This window comes from Bidens hawaiensis, unplaced genomic scaffold (genome assembly GCF_021521415.1).
Source record: "Bidens hawaiensis isolate Kalapana, Puna unplaced genomic scaffold, B.hawaiensis_p1.1 tig00018482_1, whole genome shotgun sequence".
In the NCBI taxonomy this organism is placed as follows: domain Eukaryota; kingdom Viridiplantae; phylum Streptophyta; class Magnoliopsida; order Asterales; family Asteraceae; genus Bidens; species Bidens hawaiensis.
The window spans coordinates 137788-144356 of record NW_027492790.1 but is presented as its reverse complement, the minus strand read 5'-3'; the positions used below and the strand labels follow the sequence as shown (position 1 = coordinate 144356).

General features: G+C 34.6%; 1 long non-coding RNA gene across 1 annotated transcript; it reads left to right on the top strand.

The window, feature by feature from the left end:
- Window positions 1–3954: 3954 nt before the first annotated feature.
- On the top strand, window positions 3955–5825 carry LOC143556126 (uncharacterized). The gene is made up of 3 exons (XR_013139324.1): window positions 3955–3975; window positions 4471–4546; window positions 5753–5825. It is a non-coding gene; the product is annotated as an uncharacterized LOC143556126 (long non-coding RNA).
- Window positions 5826–6569: the final 744 nt, after the last annotated feature.

The window sequence follows — 6569 nt, the reverse complement described above, 5'->3', positions numbered from 1 at the left end:
CCCAAAAAACCTAGGGTCAAGCCCAACGTTACGAGTGTTAAACTTAAGGAAACTGGGGTTAAGCCAAAGATACTTCTGTTAAATTGGGGTAAGTCCTAAATGTAAGTGAAGTGAAAACGCCAAAACCTTAGCTAACATGAAAATTTTAGAAACCTCTGTATGGTACGTCTACCAATTTTTGTAGGATCCTCCATATAGCTGAAAGCAATGAAATTGCCAACCACTAAGCATGTACTGGTCCCATTGCCCAAAACTATACTTTGAATAGCGTGCGCTTCGGGCAAGAGTGTCAAAACTCTAATTCGTATGAAATGTGAAAACCTTTAAACCTTAGAAGGTATAATCATATGAGATTATACCTTAAACGTGGGAGAGAGATGGCCAACCCCTTAACATTTGTATACTCACTTGAAATATGCATTTTCCGCATAAAATCATAACTTGGTGAAAGTAAAAGTTAAGAATATTATTTTCCTTGGTTAACAACAAGTAACAAAAATTTAAAATGAATAAATAGTAGGATAAGATTGTACCAACTTTAGGATCCTCAAACCTTTAAGGATCCTTGATCCTGATTACATAAAATACTTTTTAAGGTGCAAGGCATTCCAGGCTCTTAGTAGTCTGTCACCTTCCATTGTGAGTAAGTGGTATGCCCCATTTCCTACTTCCGACTCAATAAGGTAAGTTTCTTCCCACTTGGGTGCTAGATTTCCATTTACCGGATTTGTCGTATTTTGAAAGGCTTTCCTTAGGACCATATCTCGTTCTTGAAACCTTTTGATCCTGATATTCTTGTTATATGCCCCGGCCATCCTATGTTGATATGCAGCCATCATGACCTTTTCTAAGTCTCTGAGCTCATAAATAGTGTCTAGATCCTGGATAAGGCTTACGTTGTTTGCTTGAGGATCATGGATGCTTGTTCTGGCAGTAGGAATTACCATTAGGAATTATAGCTTCTGCCCCAAACACCAACGAGAACGGTGTTTGACCCGTCGCATTCTTGGGTGTTGTTCTATCAGCCCAAAGAACATAAGGAAGTTCCTTAGCCCATTTGCCTTTCTTGAATCCTAGCTTCTTCTTAAAGTTGATGATGATGATGATTTTGTTGCTTCACTATGCTTGACCATTAGCTTGTGGATGGACTGGTGTAGAAGTGATCATCTTTATACCCCAGCTGTCACAAAAGCTTTTCCCAATAAATTTGGATCCATTATCACAAATAATTTCAGATGTGATGCCAAATCTAGTTATAATATTTCTTTTAATAAAGTATATAACTTCCATTTCATGGACTTGAATAAATGATTCTGCTTCGATCCATTTTGAGAAGTAACCTGTCATGGAAAGCATGAAGACTTTCCCACCTGGTGCCTTAGGTAATTTACCTACAATATCCATCCCCCATTTCATGAAAGGCCATGAGGAAGAGATACGGTACATAGGTTCTGCTGGTTGATGAAGAATGTTTACATGTCTTTGACAAGCATCACATCTCCTTGAATATTCCATAACATCCTTCTTCATTGTTGGCCAGGAGTAACATGTCCTAAGTATTTTAGAGAATAACGCTATGCCCCTGTATGGTTACTACAGTCACCTTCATGAAAGTCTTTAAGCACTTCTTGGATTTCTGGATCTTCAATCCACCTTAAGTAGGGACCTGCAAGAGATTTTCTATACAAAGTATCTTGTAAAATAACAAATTGGGATACCTTGATTCTGAAAGCTCTAGGATTCTCTACATAAAGGATTTCTACGTCTTGGAGGAATTTCCTAATCGGGAGGATCCAGGATCCTACTTAAGGACTGGATTGAGGATCTTTAAATTCTCCAGGATGATCCGTTGTTACTTCCATTGCTTCTTGTTCCTCAATTGCTGGAGAAAGTACATGAATGATCGGTATCTTTATATCATCTGGGATCTTCAAAGATGATGCTAGATTTGCTAAGGCATCTGCCCCAACATTCTCTTCTCTTGGTACCTGAATTATACTAAACAATTTGAAGATTTTTGCCAATTCTTTTATAATTTTTAAATATTTGATCCTTTTTTCACCTTTTACAGTGTATGAACCATTAAAGTGGTTTGTTATAAATATAGAATCTATCTAAACTTGAGGATACCTGATCCTCATTTGTTTAGGTAACAATAAACCTGCAATTAATGCTTCCTATTCTACTTCGTTGTTGGTAGCTTGAAACTCACAGGCTATAGACTAGGGTATTATGTCCCTCTTTGGCGATTTTAGTAGTATGCCCAATCCTGTTTCTCTGGCATTTGATGCACCATATGTGAAGAGAATCCAAGGATCCTTGGTCTCCTCAAGTTGTTGGACCTCCAAATCGGCTTCCTTTTGCAAGTCATTACTGAAATCAGCTATAAATTCGGCAAGTGCTTGTGATTTGATGGCGGTTCTAGGCTCATATTGAATATTATAACTGCTGAGCTTGACAACCCACTTAGTCATCCTACCTGACATCTAGGGTTTTCTAAAAACATTCTTCATAGGATAATTAGCTCTAACAATGATATTATGAGTTTCAAAGTAATGTCTTAGATTAGTTGATGCCATGATTAAAGCAAGTATTAAGATAAGAATACCTGACCTCGGCGTCTAAAAGACTTTTACTTACATAATAGACCGGATGTTGTTGTCCATCGTGATCCTTATCTAGAACAACACTAACTTCATTACCTGAAACAACTAGATATAAGGATAACAGCTCACCATCCACTGGTTTCATCAATGCTAGTGCTGAGGCTAGATAATCCTTAAGAGCTTGAAGTGCATCTCCATGCTTATGGGTCCACTTGAATTTCTTTTTTTTCCTTAAGATGTCGTAGAAATCTTTGCATTTCTCTGAAGATCTCGAGATGAATCTATTCAGGGCTGCATTTCTTTCCGTCAATATTTGAACATCCTTTGTGTTCACCGGAGAGTTTAAGTTAACAATGGCTTCGATCTGCTCAGGACTAGCTTCTATTCCCCTTTTGGTCACCATGTATCCTAAGAACTTTCCAGCTTTGACACCAAAATAACACTTAGATGGATTGAGCTTCATGTCGTATTAGTCAAGGATGTTGAAAGCTACTTGGAGATCCTTGAGATGATCTTCTGCTCTCTTTGATTTGACCACCATGTCATCTATATAGACTTCCATGGTCTTTCCCAAGTGGTATTTGAACATCATATTGAAAAGTCTTTGATAGGTTTCACCTGTATTTCTTAGTCCAAAAGGCATATCAATACAACAATATACGCTAGTAGGAGTCATGAATGTTGTATTCTCTTGATTAGATGGTTCCGTCTAAATTTGTTAGAATCCAGATGAAGTATCCATAAAGGTAAGCATTTCATGTCCTGCTGTAGCATCCACCATGGAGTCAATGCGTGGTAAGGGGAAAGGATCCTTTGTACATGCTTTATTTAAATCCGTAAAATCAACACATACCATCCACTTTCCGTTTTTCTTTGTAACAACTACCACATTAGCTAACCATTTTGGATACTTAACTTCCCTAATCATAACTGCCTTAAGAAGGTAACATCCTATTTTTTATAATATTTGAAAAGTATATATATATATATATATATATATATATATTCACCAAAGTGAAATACTTTCAACGGGTTACTATGGTATAAATTTTAGAAGATGGTATGAGAAATGAGAAAATGTATTTGATAATTTCGTTAATTTTTAATCTGACGTAAATTCTAATGGTGTATGTAACTAGTTTAGTAACTTAGAGGACTGGTTTTGTTTAACGGTTGAAAATGGTAAAATAAGGGGTGGTTATGAAAAGTTAGAAAATAAAACACGGAGATTTGATCTGGAAAGAGGTCGACACCTCCTTTGATGTTCACTGGAAGAAAGAGAGAAGCCATGAGGGCCGAATCTCACACTAAATCTTGAAATTGGAAGATGAAAACATTGTCTTTTCTATGCTTAATCACTAAGGCTCTGGTAAGTAATTCTTATATTATGGCTATGAAATCGTGAGTTAGGTTACATATGAGTATTCGATCCAAACCTTCAATATCAGGTTTATGATGCCTGAATTTCGTATCATAAACCTTAAACTACAAGCTAGAATGATTAATTGTAGTTATTGAGTTTTAGATTCAATTGCATGTTGAAGTTTGATTGCTAGAATGACAAATTAGTAAGGTGGGGATGAAAATCATGTGTGGCTGTTGAGTAGAATCTGAACAGAACTTGGGAATCTAAATAATGGTGATTTTATGCTAGAAAACTTAAAGTATGGTATTATTGGTGATTTTAAAGAAAGTAGATTTCTTTGATGCTAAAAAGGGAAACATGTATTGGTTGAATCTATTGCTTGTGTCATAATTTGTTTTATTATTTAAGCTTGGTGGGCATGACTTATGATAAACCTAGTTGGAATCAATGATGATATGTGTTTTAATTAAATGAGAAATCAACTTGTTGTCAAGATAGGCATAAACATGGCATAACTTGGAAGTCAACGAGTTAACGAGCAACACGACCAACAAACAAAGTCAACGATGTACAGGTAAGTCATCTATATCTTGGTATAGGACAACACCATTTAATATTGCTATGATACAACATAGTGGCTCCATGTTTATATTTTGCAAGATTTGTTAAAGTTAGTTTGGTAAAATTTTATGGTGCTGTCAAAATAGCCCAGTTACGGGTCGAGGGCTATTTCGGGTACTACTAAAGTATTTCTTTTATATGAAATTTAGTTTCAACATTCCCAACACATATATGTAGGTCCTATAAAAGGTTTCAAGTCAAATGGATTTAGTAAAGAGGTCAAAACAATTTTGTGTAACCAAATTATAGTTGCTGTCCGAACCAGGTCAACCTACATGCGGGTGTTATTTCAGGGATTTAATCATCTTATTTTTGCATGATTTCTGGACAGAAGTTAAACAACATCATAAATTATTTTGTGTAATTTTTATATATTTTTCTGAAACAATTTGATGAGATTTTGTAAATTTGTTTTTAGAATAAAATAACGACTTTCTACAAATAGCCCAGTCCATTGCAGATGTTATTTTGAATTCTTAAGCATTTTATTTTGACATGATTTTTGGTAAGAAGTTACTTAACATCAAAGTTGATTTTCTGTAATTTTTATAGATTTTTCTGAAATCGTTTAATGAGGTTTTTGAATTATTTGTGAATAAAATAGTGATTTTCAGCAAGAAGCGTACTAATCTCATAACGGGTCAAAAGTGTATGCATGACCTACCAAATGATAACCGGTGGATATACAATCCTTTTAGTATTATTTAGCATGTTATGTTGGATATGTTTGATCGATTTTTTGATCATGGCCCGTTAGTTTGTTGTTATCTAATAGTATAATTAATTTGGATTTTGACCCGTTAGTGGATGTTTGTATAAATGGTATAGAAAAGGGTGATGATCTTGAATCTTTTTATAAGTTCGATTAAGAAGGATTGAACTTTCAATTGTATGAACTTGAAGACATGAACCTCGTAAAGGTAAATATTTCACAAGACATCCAACCATGACTCGAAAACAAGGTATGAGGTATTGAATTATTCATCATGAGCAAAAGCATGGGTCGGGCATATAAGTTTGGGCGTAAGCTATGTTCGTATGTGTGTATGTTATGCTGGTTATAGTTGACTTTGGGAAACTACGAGTTCACGTTTAGTAAGATTGTAAGTTTATGGGTTATATATTATTAAATACTAATTGGTATGCTACAATGCCTCAGGTGAAGCTCACAAATGAAAGCGGGAAGTCGATCAAGTGCTCGGATTTGGATATTAATACACATCTAAAGTACATTCTATGTATTTTTTTTATATAGTATTATAAACAAGTTTTGAAAAATTGTTAGTACACAGTTTTGGGTCTCGAGTCTTTGTAATTATCGTTTTGTATTTATTGTTTTTATTTATGTAAAAGATATTATTAAATTAAGCTAGTTCGTTAAAGGAACTGTCTAGTTCGTTAAGGATGTTTAACGAACTAGAACTTAAGTTAAGTTCCTCCTGAATCGTTAAGGATGTTTAACGAATCAGGGGATGTTTCGTTAAAATAGTTATTTAATGTATTGTAACGAAGCAGGAGGCTAGTTCGCTACGGAATGTGTAACGAACTAGACCTGTCTTCTATATATAGTGGGTTCGTCCACTGTTTAATTTAAGTTTTGAGTTAAGATTATCGAATTGCTGACTAGATTTCCTCTCAAGCTTCATCTTAATTAATCATCTTATATTATACATACACATATCTATACAACTAATACTAATATATATATATATATATATATACACACAACATATAATCGTTTAAGAGCAACAATGAACTAGATCCGTTTATAGTTATTAGATCTTAGATCTGAGATAGATCCGAGGGTTTTACAAGTTGTATCAGAGCTTTCGGTGTTCGATTGCTCTTGATTTGGCTGATAATACTTTAATTAAGTACGGTTAATTGTTAATTTGGTATTATTTTGTGTTTCATTTGATTTTGATTGAATTCAGTGTGAATTTGATTTGGATATGGATTGACTAGATCAGATCTGT